This window comes from Vicugna pacos, chromosome 26 (assembly GCF_048564905.1).
Source record: "Vicugna pacos chromosome 26, VicPac4, whole genome shotgun sequence".
Taxonomy (NCBI): Eukaryota; Metazoa; Chordata; class Mammalia; order Artiodactyla; family Camelidae; genus Vicugna; species Vicugna pacos.
Genome location: NC_133012.1, coordinates 26,690,538 through 26,714,767, shown reverse-complemented (window position 1 = coordinate 26,714,767; position 24,230 = coordinate 26,690,538). Strand labels below are relative to the sequence as shown.

Here is a 24,230-nt window from a genome sequence, read left to right as displayed (position 1 = left end):
TCAGGGCAGACTGCTGAGGCTCTCTGGGACCTGCCGCGGTGGGACGCCATCACCACCCCTATTATGGAGACGTCACGTAGGCTGAATATCTGCCCTGGGGACCAAGGTCAGCTGGAATGCCGAACATGAGTGTTCACAGTGGAGTCAATAACTTCGGAAACAGAGAGGAAAATAATGCCCCAAACTCCTCTTCCGAACCCCCTTGCCTCCTGGGGTTGCTTCCCGTTGGCTGAAGTTTGTCTAATCACAGGGGAGCCCCAGGCCAAGCACACAGATCAGCATCGCTTCTTAAACCAGGGGCACTGGGCTGGGGAGAAAAGGGCAGAGTGAGAGAGAAATGGAAAAATGATGGCGACCCAGATCCACCACCACGTGAGGAGTGCTTTATACACTTAACCAATCTGAACCTCTTTCTCCCAAATCAGATGGTGATCCGAATTCCTCCTTCGTAGGGTTTAACTTCGTAACAGGCTTAACTATGGTAAGTTACATTTTCCGAAGTCATAGAAAAAATAAATTAAAAAAAGAATTTGAAATCAAAGTGTTTGAAATCCCATCCCCTCCTTTTCTGAATAGGAATGCCAACTGTGGTTATCCTCCGCCTGCCTCCTCATTGACCGTGTGACCTGCCGGGAGGAGGAGGCCGAGAAGAACTCCAGTGTAGCATCTGCACTTAAGAGAACCACACCCCAAACGTATCTGCCCCCATCACATCTGGACAGAAATGCTACGGACTGTGATGTAAACGAGATGAGCCTAGCAAGGGTCTTGGGAAGGAGTGATTTTGCACGTGGGAGGGACATGGGTCGTTGGAAGACAGAGGACACAAGACGTCCCCTAACAATCGCTGCCCAGGCATTCACAGCCCCCTCCCACAGTGCACCACAGACGGTCTGTGCAGCCAACAGAACGGGGCAGGAGTGGTGGTACGCCTACAGAAAACAAATCTCCTGCCAGGTTTTCTCTCTCCTTTGGATCTTGAGCTTTAGGGAAAACCAGCTGCCATGTCAGGACAGCCCGATGGAAATGCCCACGAAACTTTTGACCAAGATCCATGTGGGTGAACGTGGAAGAGGTGGCTTGCCCCAGTCAAGTCTCAGATCATGGCAGCCAGAGCTAACTCCTCAAATGCAGCCTCACAAGAGGCTCTGATCCAGAACCACACAGCAGAGCCACTTGTAAATCCTGTTTTGAACCCTGTTTTCTTCTGAAGTAGAAGCCAGAGGGATAGGGTACCTGGGGGATGCAATTTGTAGGGGCAGGATTTCCAGGGCACGGAGCAGGCAGGGCAGGAGCACGGGAGCAGACGCGGAGGAGGAAATGACGTGTGCTCCTACGCTGCTGGGCGGACACCCATGTTCTCATTTAGGTTCACAGTGCAAGGGCATTTGGAAGAAATCTGACTGACAGATGTATCTCCAGTGGTTTGATGCACCGAAGTGGTCGATTTTTCTAATCCTGGGAAGCCCTAAATGGATGGGCACTTAAATATTTCAGGTTGACAGCAGAGATGGAACAGAATACAGCTCCGTTAAGGAATTTTCTCTGCTTTAAGTCCACACACTCGCTAACATTTGCCTAACTGTCATTTTCTTTTAGTTTACTGCTGAAAGCACCAAAGAGAGTCCCTACACATGCATGCTCTATGTTTTTCTAATTTCTTCCCTAGAGCCAAAAGCCTGGACAGCAAGGAGGCTGCCTTGGAATTCTCTGTGGCTGCAGTTTTACCAGAGGTTTTGTGTTTGGTCTCAACACTGTCATTCACGTTCGGATTTCTCCTCTTTCTGATCAGTTCAGTAATTACCCTGCCAGCCATTAAGCCAGCCCCAGTGCTGAAGACACCACACCACAGGCTATTTAGATGCAAACTATTTTTATGGTTGTTGAGCACCTAGCTAATGCATTGGAAACACGTATACAAGTGAAGACAGACATATAGGTAGATCCATAATCTCTTTGGATGAAATGTTGAGGAAATGTAAGTCTCCTGCATATGGAGATCTCAGTCCTACTGAACAGAAATAAACACGTATAATTTCTGAAGCACAGTGAGGAAGATGTTTATTTCCAGTGCACAAACCTATTCCAATGGACCCTTTACAAGGATCAAAGTGGTAGGATTTAATGTTACTTAGTTTTAAGAAGACACTAAACTGGGATAGAGAACACCCCCGGGAGGCTCCTGTGAACAGATTAGCTTCTAGTTTACTTTTGAAGATAATCTCTTTTATTTAAAAGCACGAGCTATGGGCACATAGAAATCACATACAAACCTAAAGGAATCTAAGCTAAGTACTCACCACTGACTATCTAAACAAACTACAGAACAGTGTCACCATCCTGAGATGAGAGGGAAGGGGGCAGGGCACGGCCATTAAAAGAATGACACAGCCATTGAGAGAAAACGGCGTATGACAAAAGCTCATTAGGACCAACTAGGCCCAAGATGGCAGAGGATTCGACTCCCAGGAGGCCTTGAGCCTCACTGTAATACATCACTGCTAAACGACACCCCCACAGGAACCATGACAGTTCCCGGGCAGATGGCAAAGGCCAAAAAAGTCAGTGCGGGCCTGATTCCTAGAAATCCCCACCGAACAGCTGAAGTAATCTTCCCACTCACTAGCATATGAAATCACCCAGCCCCCAAAACTAACCACCCCCACACCTCGAGGCCACTCTCATTTTCCTAGGAGACGCCATCCCCTGGGGGCCACTCTCCAATTCTGTCTATGGATGTGTATCTCCTAGGGCCTGTCCCGCCTCCTCAGTCAGCTCGCACTCTGTCTACAAAGTGTGTATCTCCCTGAAGAATTCTGCTTTCACTTGACTACAGCTCGTCTTGCGTTCTTTCCTGCGTGAAGACAAGGACCTCCACTTGGTGAGGCGTGTCCCAGGGACCCTCCTGAGACCTAGGCTGGAACCATTCTCTCATGCTCCGTTTTCCTATAAGAATCTTTATAACAGATTTTCCTAAAGCTTAGCATATTTTAAAAAATTGAGTACCTTCTAATACACTATATGTTTCCCTATATGTTTTTCTTTTCAATAAACATTTCACAACTTTGGTATACTTTATATAAAGTTCATTAGCCATTTTTCTCTAACTTGACTGTAAGTTCATTGAAAGCAGAGGCTATAAACTTTGAGATGGTTTGTTTTACTTTCCATAAATGAAATAAAATTGGACTGTCATTAGGGGCTTACACAATTATTTCATTATGCAAAATGATTTGAGAGCATATTTTCATCAGAGATGTATCTGGCCCTTCTATTTCCCATGTGTTGTGCTAGGCACTGTGTTGCATAAGTGAGCCAGCGAGGGTCTCTGTATATTGGCCCCTGGGTTACTTATTTCTTCACACTAGGATAAAATCCATTAGCTCAAAAGCCTGCTTGCACCAAACAAATTTTTCACACCTAATTGTGTTAAACATAGCCCAAATAAGCAGAGATTTAGTCATTTAGAGCTATCTACTTTGCATTCCTCAAAAAACTGCACCCAGCATCCACGAAGCCGAGATAAGATAAACTCTGTGGCGACATCAGACCCCAAGCCATGGCTGTCAAAGCCCTGACCCAGAGACTATCAGGATGCCAAGTCACTAACCTGGGCACCTCAGCCCCTCCCTCTCCCCTCCAGGAGTTCCCATGCCCTTCTCCCCTTCTAGATGGCCTCTGGGCAGTCTCCTGCAGTGCTCAATGCTGCCAAAGCAGCATTCAACAAAGCTGGCGGGTGCCACTGTCACTCTGACCGGATTGTTTTCCCTGATGAGCCCTGAAATCCTTGAACCCCTTACACCCTGGCAATATGAAGACAAATACTGTAGGAGCACTGCCTCAAGGATCACAGGTCTGGTGAGTGATGGGCATTTAAACGTGACTTTTATAAACAGTCAAGGAAGGGGGGAGGTATAGCTCTGTGGTAGAGTGTGTGCTTAGCGTGCACCAGGTCCTGGGTTCAATCCCCAGTACCTCCATTAAAAAAAATAAAATAAAATAAATAAACCTAATTACCCCCCCCCAAATAAAGTGGCAAAACTATAAACAGTCAGGGAAAAGAAAAGGCACATCCCTTACAAAACCAACTTGAATTACGTGAAGAAAAGCCCTTTCCAGTTCACTTTTGTGCATATGATGAGAATATCAGAGCCTGTCTCCCACCACGTAAGCAGCACACAGAAAACCATCGTTTCACGTCAGATCAAATCCACTGTGGGTACCAGGCTGATTGGATCAGTGCTACCAACGTACTTCTAAAGTATGGATTCAGAGGTTAAGGCTGTAGATACTAACACTAAAAAAAATCCTCACTTTTTTTGCTTTAACAAAATAAATCCCTAATTTCATGGCAAGTTGAGAAAATTTAGAGAATTGAATAAACTATATTTTTCTTACACAGATTAATATATTAATTTCATTATCAAAAGTACCCTATTTAAAAATATGTTTGGATTTAACTTCTCCAGGTTACTGTCTTCAAACACTCACATGTAAGATAGATTAAAAATAACCTTAATGCTTCTGTTTACAAAGAGTACATATTGATTTAATGTTGACTTTATTGTGTTCATTTGTAGTGAAAATAAAATTCTGACCTATTTTTCCTTGGGGAGAAATAGCTGTAATTATAAGCAGTTAGATTAGCTAACAGCATATTATTTAACTGCTCACCTGGCCTTTTTTCAACATGTATACCTGAGATGCGCTTTTCTAATACATTAAAGTAAAACATACTTTACCACCACGTGAAATGTTATTATATTTGTACGTTTTGAAAGAATTCCATAACTAATGTAAGCTTTCATAATTGCTAATTCCTCCCTGTCCATGGAAGTGTGTTAAATTACACAGACAGCCGTAGGTAGACTCTTTCAGTTACATATTTTTTACCTGAAGCTTTAAGAAGAGGCTCATTATGTTAAGGTCTTACAGATAAACGCAAGTCCTGCACCATTTTCGGTAGTGCAGATATAATAGCTCACGGAATTATCGTAAGTGGTTCTTCTAAATCTTTCTGTCCTCTGAAGAGTCACAGCCTTTGTGTGCTCTACAGAATGTCCCCGTGCAGTGTTAACACACAGGAAGCTTCTCCCTCAATGGAGTATGTCCATGCCACTCTATTACTAATTTGAATATCACAATATGTTTAAATACACCATGGGGAGTACTCAGATCTCTATATCATCCAATAAATAAATCTAGATTAGAATATAAATATACCAGAATTAAGATGCAAAGGGAGAAAAAATATGTGCGGCATAAATAACACTCGAGTTAACTGATGGAAGTGCTTTTCAGTAAAACAGTATTTTCAAATGAAAAATAGTGTTTAATAGCAAGTATGTACTGAGCTCAATGGATGAAATTCTTAAATATTTCATTGTTTATAATGAAATACAGACAACTCAAGAAAGGAGAACCATAGATACACTATCATTTAAATACAGAATATGCCACTAGCAAATGAAGGTAAGCGTCATCTTCAAAAAGCAGAGCATTCGAAGGAAATTCACATGCTAGTGATTTTACATTCATGTCCTAATTTGGATCTTGAGCCAAACAAAATGACAATATTTCTCTCATTAATACAATAATGGAAACACCAGGCATCTTGAAAATTTATGAAACATCTACCAACAACTGTAGCTCAAAAGAACAAATTGGGTCATGACCCAGGAAGAGGGAAGACTTATAAAGCACGAGAGGTGGTCAAGACAGCTTCCAGGAGGGGTCATGGACAGCTGGCCCTGGTGCGCTGCCTTGATGAGTAGGTAAGATTTGGTTATTTGGATTTGAGAGACTAGATGAGCAGAGGACACAAGAGAGTAAAGGCAGACGAGAGAGAAACAATTCCTGGATGAGACTAGAAAGATTTATTCAACCAGCCTACAATGAGAACCTAAAATAAAAGCAACTGTAAGGAGTCTGGATTTTCTTGAATAGGAAACACGTATGTATTAAAGGTGACACATTTAAATAATGCTTTGCATGATTAAAGAGGCAGGGGTAGTGATAACAGATCTTTTAGTGGGAAGAGAATGGAGGCTGGGAAGTGAGTCGGTGGTGCTCAGTTACAATCTAACCGATCCCAAGTGCCGCTGGAAACAGGGTGGAGTCGAAGGTAGCAGCATTCAGCACGGCTGCCATGCAACAGGAAGCAGGAAGTTCTCCGAGGACCGGCACACGTCGGGGTAGATTGACTTCATCCACTCGTAGGCGCTGCGTTTTTTAAAAACTTAACCAAGGAAGATGCCTTATAACATCCACACTTTAGGAAGTTCACTGCCAGGTGCATAAGTGAAATTAAAGAAGACAGACTTAGTTCAGAGAGATCAGCTAGAGGGGGCTGGTGTGACACTTGAGGTCACAGGTACTGCTGATGAGACACGTATCACCAGCACTGCTGAGCAAGAGGGGTCTATGCTGATCACAGGCCTGGCAAGAGAGAAAGAAACAATGCTGGACCATGATGAATTTTGGGCTCTGGACAGACACGCGTCTGCTGCTATTGCCGTGAGTCATGAATAGTTCGCTGTTTCTGGTTCAGAAGTCTCATGGCTTCTTCCAAGATTCATGATATTCAGGCCTGCTGAGCTGTTAGCTTGTAAAAGCAGTGAAACATCAGACTGGTCACAGTTTCTGACTCTGAAGGTGCCAGACACTTTTACTGTCTTAAAGATCCATGACTTCAAAGTATTTACAGTTCATCTTAAACTGTCCTGGAGATTCCTGGGCACAAGAAGTTGCTCTCTTGCCTTCATGAGTCGGAGGGTACTAGGGAGGCATGCTTCAGGAGACAGTGAGAGGCTTCAGATAGCACATGACCACATGGAAGTATTACACGGCACTGCACCGTGTTCTGCAGCTCCGTCTACAGGTCTTGGGGTGACCTACCATCATAGATGACCTTAAGCAGGGACACGCTGGCTTAATGGGTTAGCTGGTAGCTACAAGAGGGCTTTAAGGAAAGCTGAATATGCATATTGAGAGACGTGAGAAGGAAGATATCAAAGAAACAGAATGACTCAAGGAAAAGTATGGATATTAGATTGAACTTGGTGGGTCTACAGATTTGGAGGAGACCGTGTGACTAACGTCCAGAGCACTTTTGGGGAAACATGCACACATTAGGGAAGACATACAGCTCAATTCACAGCTGCGGCCATAAAGTTATTTACAGGAGTTACCCCTAATCTGATGAAAACACTGTGTTTTGAAAGATTACTGTGGGTGGAAAAAAATGCCAGCAGGCTAGCATAACTCAGATGTAGTGGGACTGCAGGCATGTAAACATTCAACCTAAAAGCAGTGATCATGGTTGCTGAACCCGACGTCATCAGTGCGAAGGTAACCTCAATTATTCAAACTATTTGTGAACAGTCGGAGAACTGCTAACCTAGCTGCCCAGAGAAACAAGACCCCACTGGCTGGGGCAGCCTGCTTTTCCTCCCTGGGTGCTTAGAAACGTTATTACTGCTTCTGACACAGCCTGGGTGTTCAACGGATACTTACGTTAATAGATAAATAAACAGATATGTTTGGTCTTTAGTACTTGCCCTTAAAATGATTGTGTAAGATTTTGTCTCTCCTCAGCTTCCCCAAATTTCAGAAAAACAGGTAAATTACTTACTCTTAGTGATCTGAAGTCTCACTGAAAATCATATACTTCTGTGTCTAAGTGTTTATTTGACTTCCTCCCTAAAAAGTCCTAATTTTTAAAACATGTTTATACAAAAACAGTGACCAGCTTGATGAAATTGGAAAAAAAAAAAAAACCAAACCAGAAAACATGCATATGAAGTCAGTACTCACGGGACCCGATGCTTCTGAAAGGATGGGTGCGGAGCCGAAGAGCCCGTGAAGTGGGGCCCGTACGCGCTCGGCGGACGAGACAACTGCACGAGGAGAAATCAGTACAGCCGATCAGACCCTGCAGGTGATCACTGAACAGGATTACCAGGATTGCTTATAAATCCAACGCAGCCTCAGGAACGTGAAGCAGTGACGGCACAACGGCCACTCAGTGCGGCGGGAACCACCGCAAAGCGCGGAAGGACAGAAGGCAACGCGGCCGGGCCGCGCGGGCTCCGTGCGCAAGGAGAAGCCCCGGGGATTCAGACTCGGCCTTACGCAGACCCGCCGCGGGGAGCAAGGGGGGCCGCCGGGAGGCAGTCCAGACCCACACGGCCGGAAAACGGCGGCACTAACGGCTTTGCTTTTTGAAAGTTTGAAAAGAAATCGATAGGGGCAGTTTGGCATTGAACGCCTCTGCAGACCGGCCACGTGTTGTGGGCTGTTCTCTAATAGGGTCTGTATTCAACCAGCTTCCAGCTAGAGAGCGCTCACGCAGACTGCGGCTCGGACAGAAGTGTTCTGAGCTTTATTGCTTCTTTCCGCTGTGCGTCTGAATGTCTTTCTCTTATTTTATGACTTCATTCCACTCCAAAATGCATGAAATACTAGCGTCAAGTTTTATGGGAAATATGATTGTCTGACTGAATAAATTAGTCTATTTTTATTACATATTATATCCTTTCTAGAGCTCAGTAAATTAATTCTAGTGATCAAGATATGAAAAAGTATTAACATGCTAGATACAAGTCAAGGATTCATGTTTAATCTCAAGAGCAACTAAAGAAGCACCATAAAAGAGTAATATAGGAGTTTGGGATTAACAGATACACATTACTGTATATAAAATAGATAAACAACAAGGACCTACTGTACAGCACAGGGAACCATATTCAATTTCTTGTAATGAGCCACAATGAAAAAGAAACTAAACACGTATGTATGAATGTTTGTATACATATGACTAAATCGCTTTGCTGTATACTTGAAACTAGCATTGTAAATGACTACCCTGCAATAAAAAATAAGCATTAAAAAAAGAGTGCATATACAACAAAGAAAAAATACTCGAAAAATTTTAAAAAGCCAATAATGCAAAGAAAAAATAAGCAGAACAAAAACAAAACAAAATCTGCAGTGGTTACTAGGGGGACATGGGAAGAGGGAGTTGTTCAAGGTACAGTTTCAGTTACAGATGAACAGCTCCAGAGATGTGCTGAGAGCATAAGGCCTGCAGTCAACAGCACTGAACTGCGCACTTAAAAACTCAGCGAGCGAGTAAATGTTAGGTTAAGTATCCTCACCAAAACAAGGCAGCAAGAAACAGGTAACATATGCTTCATCCTCAACTGTGTGACAAAAATAACCATATCATTTATATGTAATATGTAGGTAAAGGTACAAAAGAAAGAAATTCACCAATTTCAATTATTATGATTCAATAAGATGATAAGAAATTACGAATTCCTTTTGTTCATATTTTTCCTACATTTTCATATTTTTCGTTCTTAATAATAAGCATTTAAAATGTTGATTAATAAATCATTTTCAGAAACAGCTTTTGTGAAATTATAGACAATAAACTAAATGTGACACGACTTCCTTCACTGTGTTAGTAAAAAATAAACACTGAAAAATAGTACTTTTGTCTTATCTGAAATTCTAATTCAGCTGGCGGTCCTCTATCTCCTGGGGCCACCCACCCAGGCTGATCCACTGTGGTATCCAGCGCCACCATGTCCTTCCCAGCTTCACTGAAGGTTCCACCTTCATCTCTTTCATGAGTTTCTCTTCTCTGCTTTATCTTTTAGCAACGCCATCTCCTACTCCTGTACCACCATCTGCCTCCTCTGGCTCTTCCTACAGTCTCATTAGAGACAGCTTGCATTCCCCTGTTAAGCCGAGACCACCACGCACCACTGAGCGCCACACGTTCAGCACACAGAGAGCAGTGACGGAGCTCCTGTGCACATTCAACTAGGACCTTTTAGGATGGGTCTTCCATTCTCCTTAAGCCTCATCCCCCAACACCGACCACGCAAACCCTAAATGAGCCTTGTTCTTCCCACACCTGGCTTCCAGCAGGACCTGTGGGTAGTGTGAGTCACAGTATGAGAACACAGAATAGGCATTTTTGAACCTAATAAGGAAATACTTATTGAACGATTATCTATAACGTACTCAACTAAAATATAACAAAAAGAAAAGAAAAGAAAAATTTTCTTTCTTTGGTATGTCACAATTAATTTTTTTTCTACTATTCATACGATGGGTACATTTGTAGATTTCTTTCTACACTAATAAAGATATTATTCCCATGCCACTGAATCCTATTTTAAACTAGATGACCTTTGATTTAGACTGAATTGCATCTCTATGTCCAGAATTCATTTTGCTGAATATTTACCATATGTCAGGCTCATATACTGGAGATAATATTGTGAATAAGATACACCTGGCCACTGTTTCAGGTTTTACAATTTTGTTTTGGGGATTTCTGGATTGTCAGTCATATTGTTGAAATAAGTTCTTAAAAGCACATCTATAAAGTTCTCAAATGTACACCCAGGGTAGTTTAGGCAATTAATAACTTCAGAATTGTAAGGTAACTCTAACTAAGGATCAAACCAGGTAAAAATCTCTTAAGCTGGAATCAACTTTTAGAAAAATCACTCACTTAGGATTATACTTAAATTTTATATATTGATTAATCAAATGGCTTTCTATGCATATCATTCTTGGCAACTCATTTAATAATTATCCATTTGAATTTCAAAATCACACAAATATTTTATTTTCTATGAGAATCTCAATCTCAACATTTTCACAACATTGATTTCCACATGGAGCAAGCAAATGACCATCTTTACACACACACACGCACACACACACAAACTGACTTGTCTACATAGAGTTTATTTCTTGAATTGGAACAAAGGGTGAGTTACAGTTAAACTAATTTTTTGTTGAGTTCAGGATAACTTGAAAATTAATTTTGTTTCAAATTCTCTGGTTGAAAGCATTTATTAAATAAACCAGTATCTATTGAACTAATAAATGTTATTTAATTTTCTTTCTAATATATTTATCATTTACTTTCTTTCAAACTCCTCAAACCACATGTAGTATCTGTGAGTTGACTTACGGGACCTTTGTAGAATTTTTCTTTTTCTGTCCGATGCATCTCTATAATATTTATCCCTAAGAACCTAGTGCTGCACAATTTTCAGCCCCACTCAGAAGCCGCAAAGGGAACCAGCTTATTAAACACTGGCATACATTTTTAGAATACAAAACCCTGTTTGTTTGTACTTTAAAAAGCTCTAGGCTTAGTGTTAAGCGAACGTTTACCAAGCCCCATATGTTTGGACACTTCCTATTCCTTCTACAATAAAATAAAAAAGTCTGACTCTTGAAAGGAGAGGAAGACTGGTGTGAAGTTATCACTTCCTGAGGCTGTTAAAGAAAAACACTTCTGCTTCTGTTTTCCAGCTGAGTTGATTTAAAATAAAAACTGGCTTTATCCTAGTCCCAAAGGCTAGTTTGCACAAAGCAATCTGTAGGCAGATAGTAAGAAAACAGGCTTTCCCACCGTCTCATCAAACTTGTTTCAGAATACTTTCTCTGAGAGGCCGGGTCACGGGGCTTTACAAAGTGAGCAACGGAAGAGACACCAGACTTCTATTCCTGGTCCCAAAGCTGACTCATGGTGTCCTCTCCAGCCCTGATTTCTCCTGAAGCATCTCTTCAGGTGCCATTACAGGTGCGCGGTCCTCTGTCTGGAGACGGCACTGGTGTATCTTCAGAAGCAAAGAGTCTTGTACGGGGGCTGGTGCATCAAAGGGAGTGTTTGGGAAGTCATTCCTACTGCTCAAGTGACCTGCTTCATTACCACTTCTTACTGGAATTACACTCGCAAAACATAATTTCAAAGAAAAACCCCCAACAACCCAGAGAGCTGTTGTTTTGAATGAGGGATTAAAAATTGAGTTATGGTAAAATGGACTGAAAATAGATCCATAAGTGAGGAAAATAGGAAGGTCAGTGTCTTATCTTTGTATTCCTAGCATTCAGTCAAAGCTAACGACAGTGAACTTTTTAAATAAAGGAAAATCAACTAATAACACAAAGAAGGGAAATTATTTTAGAAGGAAGATAATACTTAATAACAAATTATTATGAGCAACCAGCTTTACACATTTCATCTGAAATTTTCCTTTGAAACATAATAGAAATCATTTTTTTAAATTTAAAAGCTAGGTAAACCGAGACTCAAGGAAGACAAAATATGTAAGCATGGGTGTGCACACGCACACACACACACACACATACTTTTTTAAATCACAAAAATAGGCGACGAGGGAGCAGGCTTTTCAACCAGATTCTTTCTGACATGAGATAGAGACCTCTCTCCACCACACTGTACTCATCATTACACACACAAAGGGATTTATGAAATCTTAGTTAATGTTTCTGAGGTTTCAAAACTTCTTGGCACGTTTAATAAAATCCTTCATCATCAACAAACTGTGGGAACATTAAATTATTAAGAAAACAGCCTTGGCTGTACTTGTTAGGCTGTTCACCCCAACTGTGCCAAGCCTAGATCACTACCCTGGACGTTCAAATGTCCACAGTACTGCTGATGCATGTACACACGGCAGCACTGATGTAGCCCAAGTTCTCAGACGTGAGAAGCCATGAGACCCACAGAGCAGGCGCAGGAGAGGCTAATGCTAAAATCGTTGTTTTCCAAGCACTAAGAGATACAAATGCCTTGTGACGCCCAGGCGAGTGTGGGTCTCCTCCCTCCAGCAGGCAGTGAGGGCTGGAGACAAGACCAAAATCTCACCAGGGAGAGAAGTCCCACCCTGTGCAGCACAGTCTGTGACTCACCCGGTCAGAGGAAAGGAAGAACGCCTGGCAAAGTGGAGAAAACAGTGATTGAATTATCAAATGACCCCCCCACGTGCTGTTGTGCAGAGAAGAAAGCCCTTAGAACTGAGGTAATTTTCCAGGTTTTGGTCAAGCTGCTTCCTGGTGTTAATTTCCCGTTTGGAAAGCGGGAGATTAATTTAGATGACTGGAAAAGACCCTTGCAACATGAGACTTTTTTATTTCTAATATGAGGTCAGGAAGTGTCAGGAAAGCAAGTTAGAATCTGTCATGACAGGCCACACACACACGTCAGACTCTTCATAGTTGAACATCATTTGGAAAGCCAACTTATCTTACTGGCAAATTAGAGATTTTGGTTGGGAAAAACCAGGGGGCAGGGAGAGGGAGATTATAGTAAGGAGCCAGTCTGCTTCACTCCAGATATGCAGATCAGAGGAAGGACTGGAGGAATGCAATACAGTACCGTTAAGGAACTATAATTTAAATGACACTAACAAAAGAAATGCACTTGGCAGTGAAAGAACGTGGTCAGAAGAGCCACCACGTGTAATAATCCTACAAGTGAGACTGGAGACCACTCGCTGCGAAACAAGACACACATCAAGATCAAAAACAAAAGAAAAAAAAAACCCACAAAAATAAATAAATAAATTGTGTACCAATTAGAGAGGGCTTCCACACACCCACCTGGTTTGGTGAATTTATTGTTCAATCCACTCAAATATTTGAGCACCTGAGCCAAGAATTACACTGAGCTAGGTCAAGTATATATGCGCCTAGAACACTGAGATTCATACACCATTACCAGCCTTCAAGGGAGCCAGCTCTAACTGGAGAGATGAGATACATGATGAATTAGAGTAATGAAAACAATGGTAAAGATGCCGTGGGACCTCTGGGGCTGACTCCTCGGACCTGGGGCTAAGTGCTCCGGCTGCCTCGCGGAGGGAGAGGACACGGTCCTGCACGCAGACGCCCGTGCAGCCTGGGGAGGTGGACAGTCAGCCCTGCCCGGACCCCGTGGACCCCAGGTGCGCTCCACCCCGGCGAGCAGCACCGGTTCTCCGCTGGATGCTGACCTCAGACGGCCGCCACCCTCCTTCCTGAACCGGAGGAGACTTGAGGGGCCTGGGGATTCGCTCCGATGACTGACAGCTGCGGAGCGAGTAGAACAATGCTGATGTCACCCTGAGCTCCCTAGAGGATCAGGCGGAGGTCGCTCTCTGGAACACCAGTCACACTGAACCCCTGCTGGCTGTCATCACTCCCCAGGCCCCTTCTTCATGCCCCTCCTGGTTTTTCCTGGAAATCCTATCAGTCCACGTTCACAAGAAACTTGGTTTTAAGGTTTTTGTCTGGGGATCCAAACCGATGACCCTTTCCCCGTCTCCATTTCTGGGAGGAAGGGTAGGAAAACGCACAATTAGAAAACCCTGCTTTCTGGCTGCTTAGCTGGACGCGGCCACGTGACACAATTCTGGCAAATGACATCGGAGGTGGATGCCTGCTGGATGCTTCAGGGCAAGGTTTGCTGTCTTAGCACAGTGGTTGCCTTTCCCCTGTGTCGACTGAAAAAAAATGCATGACCTAAAAGCTGAGAATTAAGTTTTATTCGGTGGATTTTCTGAGGACTTCAAGCCAGGGAGCCAGCCTCTCAGATCACTCTGAGGGACTGCTCTGAAGAGGCACGGGAGGAGCCAGGATATATAGGAGGTTTTGCAACATCAAAAGATTACTGTTAATTGAAGAAAACCAGATATCTCAAGTTAAGGAATTGAGCCCTTTTCTGTGTACGGGAAGATGCAAGAGTCTGGGCTGTCTGAAATCACTCCTCTGATCTGCGCCTTAGCTGTCTGGGGCCAGCGTCCTGTGCTGTCTCATCCTGAGTCCCCTCCAGGGGCACTGCTGGGGGTGCCTGCAGTGATCTGATGACACATCCTTTGTTTAATGATGTGGCAGGCAACATTTTCCACTCACACCTGCAGAGCATCCTTCCATGTACTGTGTGGAGTACTTGTGGGCAGCTGGAGGCAGAACAGCTGAGAGGTGACAGTGAAGACCAGAAGAATCCACCGAGGGTCACAGAGCAGGAGGAGAAAAGCAACGGGGTCCGGCATCCCACGACGCTGTCGGCACCACAGAGCCACCGCCTCAGACCTAGGCAGACCCCCCCGATGCGTGATACGGTTACATAAACAAAACCTGGTTTATTTTATATCTTTTCAAGTGTGAACAGTCTTATTTCCATGCCACTAAGTGTAATCTCTAGTTGCTGATTTGGACACAGAAGACCTCAGGACAATTTTTTTTAATAGATGAAAATTATATTCACTTTTTTTCAAGGGAGTCTGAAAGGCCTTCCTCTCCTGGCTCAGGCTGGGGTGGGGACACCATGTGACCTCAGGGCCTTTGCCGGCTGGTCCAGCCTGGCTTGGCCACCTCCCTCTCTTTAATAAGCCTCTCGAATTAGCAGCCAAAACCTTTCACCACCTTGGGGAGCCCTCTACGTCCATCAAAGTCAGGATGCCTGGAACTGGGTCTCAGCCCGACTCCTCACTAGCAGATCCTTCTACGGCGACTGGGCTTCGTCTTATCACCTGATTCTGAGCAGACGCACTGTGCGGGGAAGAGGCACCGTACTCAGCCGTGTTCTATCTTCAAGGAAACTCCAACAGATCATGGAAAGAAAACTGCAGTAAATTGTGATGTGTGTGAGTGTGTGTGTTTATGTATGTGTTTTTGTTAAAAAAAAAAGTGCGGGAGAGGGAGCCCAAGGGGCTACGGTTTATTGGTAGAATCTTACCTAGTGAAGATCGCCTTTGCTGCATAATGAGAAAATCAGGAAAACGTAACATTGCAAATATTCACTTCACATTTTAAGAACGTCCATGCCATTGTCAGGACACAGTGGATGTAGTATTTCTGCACGTTTCTTTTTTAGGTGTGTGATCATTTCCGGTGGCAACTTACTTCTAAATGCTCAAGTTAAAATGGATTCCAAGGACACTCCATATTGCCAATAACAGTCCTGTTGAACTGTTTTATGGGACAATAATCTGGCATCCTGCTGGTGAAAACCAGCCATCAACCTCACAGTTAATTCACTTGGGAGGTGTGTTATTGCTTCATAAAACATCACTGCTGCATTATTATGAGTAAAAGCTACATAAAGCTTTTTGTTATTTCAATTGTGATTTACCAAATATATATATTTAAAGGCTATCTGACTCTGTGCCAAACACATACCTTTTTTTTTTCTCTAGTAGGTTTAAAATAATGAAACCTCAAATAGAGCTGGAGTTTATGTCTCCAGTAAAGGTAATTAAATTGTAAATGCTGATCTTGCTAATGCTAATGAGTGGTTTACTAGAAATAAATTGCACTTAACTGCATCTAGAATGCAATCCACATAATCAGAAATGACTAGTAAATTAGCACCAGTCAAAGCCAGCAGCACACAGTAAGAATGGCAAGCGAAAAAAAAACTTCTTGCCAAATTCATGAATGCATCCAGGAAAAGATGAAATCTTAAAATCTTGAGGGCTACAATGACTCTAAGGAATCATTCACTCTGTGCCTTTGTGTTCACAGAAACCATGCAATTTTATTAGCTCTCTTGGCAATGCACTCTGGTGGCTTCGAGTCCTGATAAAAGAATGCTTTTTTAATGTCTAATCTAAATCCCCTCTGCTGTAGTTTAAGCCAATCTCTGCTTCACTGTCTCCCTGCAGAAATGAATTTCAGCTCTTCATCGCCATCCCTCACCATCTTCAGCCTGGACCATCCCTTTCCAGCCTCACTCAGTTCCATCTCTGAATGACACAGATGACGCAACCACAGTGTGTAAATTACAGAAATGCCAACAAACAGCTTCTATTTTCTTCCACTCTTTGCTTTCATTCCTTTGAATTTTAAAATATATTACTTAATTCTTAAAATAATTTGCTTCTGTGGTAACGTATGAAATGTCACAGAAATGGTTTTGCTTATTAAGATCTAAAGTTTTTTATTTCCATTTTTTGTTTTTCTTTTGTTTTGTTTTTAATGTTGCAGATGCTACACATAAAGTGCATGGCTGCAAAATGTGCAAAAGCAAGTAAGCGGCAAAGCAAAAGAAGAGGAAAAAAAGGAATGAAAATTTCCATTCTTCCTGGGAAATACTGGGTAATATTTTCCAATTTACACTTTACATACTTTTTAATCCAGCCTCTCTTATTCAATGTCCCTCCAGCTTGTACTTGAAACTAAGGAAAGCAATATTACCACAGTTAAAATGAAACTGTCTTTCTGAATGACATTGAATAAAATCAAACATAAAGAATGAGATTAGGAATCTATGAACATTATCCCAGGTAATTTTTTACTTAAATTCAATCTAGGGAAACCAGATTGTGATTTTTACTAGAAAAGCTCATATTTGCAATATCATCTGTATTAGGAAATAATGCATTAGTGAAGGATGTGGTCTCAAGGAATCTACAAAAGCGAGGTAAGAGACGGAAGCATGGCAAGTGGGTCCCTAGACAGACAGATGCCTGTACGAAGGAGGGCTGTGCTGACGTATATGGTCTGAGGACACGGCTGACAAAGTCATGCCACTAGCACTTTGATGTGATTTCGTGGTCACCAACCACTCCTTTTTACTGGAGGGTGGTAACTATCTTTGTTTATCCTTTTTTTTTTTTTTAACAGAGGTGCTGGGGATGGAACCCAGGACCTCGTGCGTGCTAAGCACACACTCTACCACTGAGCTATACCCTCCCCTCCCAACCAGTCCTTTTTATAATTTGCATTATTTCGTCAGCTCCTATAAGGACAGAGAATATGTGATTGGTGAATAGAGGGCTACATGTGAGTTATTACTGTCAGTATCAGTTCAGGACAACTTTTCCCTATTTGCACTGAAGTCTGCTCATTTGGTTGTGGCAAACCAAACCCCAGGACTGGATGATTCGGGGGCATCCTGAATAATTAAATTCTCAAGCCTAAAAGCCAGAAGAGTAATCCTTGGGAAATGCCTAAATGATCAAGAAAATTCCTTGAGATATGTTACCATGTAATATAATGACACCTGAGGGGACTGGTTGGGGTAACACTGCTCTGCCCCCAGTGATCCCAAGGAGGCTTTATTTTGGAATTCAAGCACTGAGGACCCTACGCCCTCTCTCGGGCAGGTGGACGCAGAGAGCTGAAGGCAGTCAGTTCCCAACCCCCTCCTTTGCACGCTTTCTCTTTCCCTGCCCTGCTCTGAGACCTGCCTTCCGTCCACAGCTCTTCCTCCAACCAATCCAGGCACATTTCCACTTTTTCAAAGAAAAGCATGCCTCTCATCCGCCTGGAATCTTACAATGGTTCATTGCCTGGAGTGGAAAGTTACACAGGGAGACCGAACAGGCAGACCTTTCAGAAACCATCATTCCTGAGGGACAGCCTATTGAGAGGCAGACAAAGAGGCCTTCAGGTAGAAGCACAGAAATGGAAGTTGTTTATTTTATGTAAAATGCAGGGTCCTTACATCCAATCACAGATTCACTCACTCAACAAATGTCCTGTATCTACGATTAGCCTGCCTGCTTGGTGTATTTAGCCCCAAGGTTTCCAATCTCTCAGTAAATAAACTTCAGGTTTTGGAGGAAAGTATGAATTGTGTATGCCTCACAACCAATTCAAACACTTTTCTATTTCATAAGCATCTTATTTTTAGAAGAATAGAGTTTTTACCAGGAGGCTGTGCTCCATTAAAAAGTATATATATATTTTTATTATCACTGCAAAAACAAATAATTTCATTTTCATTGCTGAACTTTTTAATTTATTACAGCACTTAGGATGTTTTTACATTCAACAGAATGAACTCCAAAAGCATTATTTTACTCCATAAATTGAATGGAAAAGTGGAAAACGCTTGGAACTAACTGATCTGAACTGGCAACATTTAACCGTTTGTCAAGTTCTTCTGCTACTGAAGTCAGCCTGTAAGCAGCAGTGACTTTAATCCATTTTTGTGTATCCACAGGCAAACACCAATTCAAAAATGAATAACATTAATTTAGGACAACCTTTTGATCTAAATGAAATGCCATGCTTTCCAGGGCGCTGGGTAAACACATTTTATGCAGGTGAATGGGACATACAGCCTCCTCTGGGCCCAGGCTTTTAGCAATGATGACCCACCTCTGAGGGTGGAAATAGAAAATGGAGTCGTATTACAGTCACCCCAAATTATTCCCATGCAATTACGGATCACATACTTCATTAAAAATGGAGAAATCCAGAGAAAATTCTAAGACTGGCTGGATAGCAGGACAATGTTGTAAATGCGGCCATATGGTCAACCTATATACAGACTTACAACACTGCCCACCCATCCTAAGAACTGTCAGTGTCTGACGATCATTTTCTTCCAGTCAGATTGTGTCACTGGGAGAAAGTAAGTCTGATTTTTCTGGCAATTCTTACAATTAGACTGGTTCTGTCCATTAAATTACCACGTCAACTCACGTGTAAGATGCACTTTCTCTCTCTCTCTCTCGGCTTCTCTGAACTCTGCAGGGTGTCTTACTAACTGCTCAGCGAGGCAGCAACAGGGACATGGCTGTCAGGGTGCACATGCCTGAAACTGCCTGCTATGTCCGGGTTACGGCTGGAAAACTACACGTTGTAATGCAGGATTTAACACCATCTCAGGTTGGGAAGTAAAACTGGGTGCCTAGATATCGTCCACTGACACTGTCAGGGAAAAGGCAAGTCCATGCAGGCATCACCTGCTTATGAGGAATCTCAGAATCAGTAACACGCGACATCACCCCGGATGCTCTGAATACAGCAAAAGGATGGTCTAGGGGAAAAAAAAAGAAAGAAGTAGGTGACCTTCAGTGGAAGGGTAACTGGACTTGGGTTGAAGGAGTTGGACTATGAATGTGAAAAAGGCGTTAAAAGTGTTTATGGCACTTACGTTGTCTTTCTGATGAGGCACATCAGAGATACATAATAAAACATGATGATTCTGTAAGATCTCTTTCAAAAAGCAGAACACACAAATTGAGACGAAAGTAAGTTATTGCCTAACCATTTAATTAGTGTCACCATTTTTCTTACTCACTGGTATATGGGCTTCTGAATTTTTTTCCACTTTTCTTCACAGTTAAATGTCATTTAAAATTTTAAATCCTTTCTAATAAATGCAGACTCTTAATGCAGGATCTGCAAGGATGGGAACTTAAATATTTTATTCACAGTGCTTTGTACCTCCCAGAAACATACCTGCCACTTAATGAAAGTTTCTTGAACGAAAATAAAGACGCAACTGGGATTCAGCAAGAAATGTCGAGTTTGCTTGAGCCCTCGTTCTTTCATAACGTAGATCTTTCTGTGTATTTGTATTTCCCTTCTACATTTACCTTCCATCTCTCCTTTCTTCTCTTCCTTCTTCCTTCATTCATCCTTAATTTTCTGTGAGTTAGCAACCTATCCTATCAGGCAGCTCCGAGGAAGCTGGTCATGTAAGTTTCCAGAGCATCTGCTCAGCTGACGATGTGACTGGGTCCCTCCACCAAACCAGCCTCTCGGTCCCTTTACTCCCCGGGCTTCCCTGGAAGTGACCAGGGCACCTCCTCCCACAGCTGCATCAGCCCGTGCAGGAACAAAGGCCACTCACACGTCATGGTCCACAGCTTCACACTGGGACAGCTACCAGAGGCAACCACTGCATGTCAGCTACATCTTTAAATCACACAGCTAAATATTGCCTGTTCATATCAGTTAGTTCCAATTGTTTTCCACTTTTTTATTCAATTTACAGAGTAAAATAATGCTTTTGGAGTTCATTCTGTTGAATGTAAAAACATTCTAAGTTTTACAGACGTGCAAGCAAAAGAGCTGAGATCAGTCATATTAGAATGTGGTGCTGACACATTTCCAGCGCTAATACATCTTGGCCTCATAAATCTACCAATCTGAATATATTTGAAATTAAAAAGTAAAGAAAATTCTTCCCTGGCTTCCTTCTCCTAACCCAACCCGGCAGAACGATGGCCATGCTGAATCCAGGCGGAGACTCTAAACCCTCACATGAGCATCGTGCAAGTAACCCAACTTCACACAGACCTGCTGGTGTAAACGAGCAAAAATTAACATACGTTCAGGACTTCCCGAAAAACTGAGTATTTAGCAGATCTGAGTAAAATTATCATAGGCTGCTGCTCCGTAGGAACAGAGGAGTAGCCTAGTTTCTGATGTAGCTCGTGGAGCAACATGATCTAAAAGGACAAGGATGTCAAAACCTACAAGGCCTATTTCTGGGAGGAACTCATCTGTTCAGAGAAAATAGTTTGACAAGAAAATTACCCTAAGGGAAATCGAGGTCATAAAAGTGAGAACCCTTCATGGAAATGACCGAGGAAAAGTGGCGCTAAACGGCTGTAATTAGCTCTTCAGAAAACACCCTCCGTGTGCATCTCCTGACTCCGCGGCCTCCTCCTGCCCCGTGTGTGCTCGTCATCTCTCCCCCTTTTTATTCCCCTGGTTCGCCTTCTAAATATTCAAATGCTCACCCAGCCCTTCTTTCTCCTTCCCTCTGCAGAGTAAAATGACTTTGGAGAACGTTTTGCATTTTGAATGTGGACAAATGGATATTGATAACTGCCAGCTGTCTCCCGTTTGCCCGCAGACGGTCCTCTCTGTCACCTCCCTGCGGCCCCAGCAAGTGATCTGATGGAATCCGTGAGCAGGTCCTTCTGTCCTCTGGGATTCCAACCCACCCAGGGACAGTCACAGCTTAGCTCCGAGGGGACTAGCTGTCTGCAGGGTGTCTTAGGGCTTCTTTATGCCCACGCTATTATACGTATCATTCACGAACAAATGCTCCGAGTTTTCCCAGTTGCCAAGAGATCTGTTTCCTATTAGGAAACGGGCTGATCTAATGAACCCTCTTCTGCTAAGAACATAGAAGTACCCTGAAAACAAATAACCCTTGCCCGACCCTCCTCTCCTGCGTATCAGAGGAAATCTCCGTCCTCAATTCATTGTTTGCTCTTTCCTACTTTTTAGGACAATAGTCCTATTATAATATTTCTATGGCTGATTTTCCTATGTTTTTAACTTTTCAGAAACAGATTCATATGCTATGTATTCTTCTGCAACCAGACTCTTCTTCACTCAGTTGTATATTCCAGATTTTCCTCCACATTACTGCCTATAGCACATTTTTGGTGCTGCATTATTTTTCCAACTGCAACATGTATACTGTACTCATGAATCCTTTATGCCGCTGGCAAACATCTGTATTGCTTGCACTACTTCACTGTTACACATTTTACAGCCACAGACACACTTCGGGGGTCTTCTGGAGCACGTCTCTCTAAGGTGTGTCGCTGGGACAGTGAGTTATGGCACGTGAACATCTTCCCTTTGACCAGCCAATGACAGATTCTTTTCCCAAGTAACTAAGCCGTTGTTTTTAAACCACCAGAAGTACTTAATTCCAAGAATCCTACTTTTTGCCAATCCTTAATACTGTCCAACTTTTATTAAATTTTCACAAACTGGTACACGTAAAAGTGTTTTTACTACAGCTTTCATTTGCAATTCCCTAGAGGAGTAATTAGGTTGCAAATCCTTTCACAGGATTCTTCTTTGAGTCTTCTGCCCTTTTTTTTTTTTCTAATGGATTGTTGAGTTTACCTTATGACCTGTAAGACTTCTAAAAATATCCTAGATGTAAATCATTTTGTAAGTTATATGTTTGGAAAATAATTCTCCCCACTATGTGACTTCACATTTTAAATTTCTTTCTGGAAGCTTTTGATGGTGAGACGTTCTTAACTTTAACGTGGTTGAATTTACAACTCTTGTTCATTCATGGTTTGGAATTTTTATGTCTGACTTAACAATATATTTGCCAATCATGTGATCATATACATATTCTATTCTGCATTCTAAAATGTTGTAACTTTGTATTTTTTCACCTTGAGGCTCTAGTGGACCCCACGATAACTTCTGTATACACTGTGTGGTAGGCATTCAATTTCTGTCACTTCTCTCCCATCTGGAGAAATACCTGGGATGACATGGAATGACCCTTTCTTTCTTCACTGCTGGGAAAAATACACCTTTGCTCATATAGGTTACATATATGCATGGTCTATATCATATTAGTTTCAATGGCCAATTTATCTATTCTTGCAACAAAATTACACTGTTATAAAAATTCATTTTATTATAGGTCTTGATACATGGTAAGGCAAGTCCCCTCAGCATGATCTCAGTGTCTTGCATATTATCAGAACGTCAAGCAAACATGTACATTTTAGAGTCAGTGTGTGTCCTTACACATGTGCACACACAGACACATATACACACTCTCAGTATTGAGATTTTAAATTAAATTGTATTCAATCTAAAAATCAACGTGGGAAGAACTGTCATCTTTATAACTTCCTGAGGGCTGCCACAACAAAGTCCTACAAACTAAGTGGCTTCAACCGACAGACGTACATTTCTCTCGCAGTTCTGGAGGACGAAGTCTGACGCCAAGGTGTCGGCAGAGCCCTGCTCCCTCTGAAGCGCCTATGGAAGCACCCTTCCTTGCCTCTTCCTGGCTCTTGCTGGTTGCCACCAGTCCTTGGTGACCCTTGGCTTGAAGAGGCCAACTTTTTCTTTGTAGGCTTGTTTGCCATCTCTGTATCTTCTTTGGGGAGGTGCCTGTTAAGGTCTTTGGCCCATTTTTTAAAATTCAGTTGTTTGTTTTCTTACTGCTGAGTTTTGAAAGTTCCTTGTATACTTTGGATAAAAGTCCTCTTTCATATAAGTCTTTGCAAATATCTTCTCGCAGTCTTTGGCTTCTCTTCTCATTCTCTTGACAGTGACTTTTACAGAGAAGAAGTTGTGAATTTTAATGAAACCCAGCTTGTCACTTACTTCTTTCATCAATCATGTCTTTAGTGTTCTTTCTAAAAAGCCACACACAAGAGCATCTCAGTTTTCACCTATGTTATCTTCTGAGCGTTTTACAGTTTTGTGTTTTACATTTAGCTCTGCGATCCATCATGAGTTAATTTTTATGAAGGGTGGAAGGTCTCTGCCCAGATTACGTTTTTGCACGTAGGTGTCCAGTGGTTCCAGCACCGTGTGTTGGAGAGACCGTCTCTGTTCTTCTGTGCTGCCTTGGCTTCTTGTCAAGGACGAGCTGAATATATTCACGTGGTCTCTGTCTGGGCTCTCCGGTCTGCTCCGCTGACCCGCCCGCCTACACTTTCCCCGCACTGCGCTGTCTCTCTGTCTGCAGTTGCAGAGTAAGTCTTGCAGCCGGGGGGGGGGGGGTCGGTCCTCCGGCTGTGCTCTTCTTCTGCACTGTGTTCCTTATTCTGAGTCTTTGGCACTGGTTTGTGGTGGTGTATTTCTCAGCATCGTGAAGATATCATTTTCAGTACTTTAAAAGTGTAACCTCACTGTTGAAATGTAATTCCAGGCAAATATAA

The 24,230-nt window shown here is 42.5% G+C and overlaps 1 protein-coding gene across 1 annotated transcript in view; it reads right to left on the bottom strand.

Annotated features, from left to right (window-relative positions):
- The window catches only part of CSMD1 (CUB and Sushi multiple domains 1), a 1,700,362-nt gene that overhangs the window by 1,554,639 nt on the left and 121,493 nt on the right, over positions 1-24,230 (bottom strand). The gene's annotated exons all lie outside the window — the stretch shown is intronic.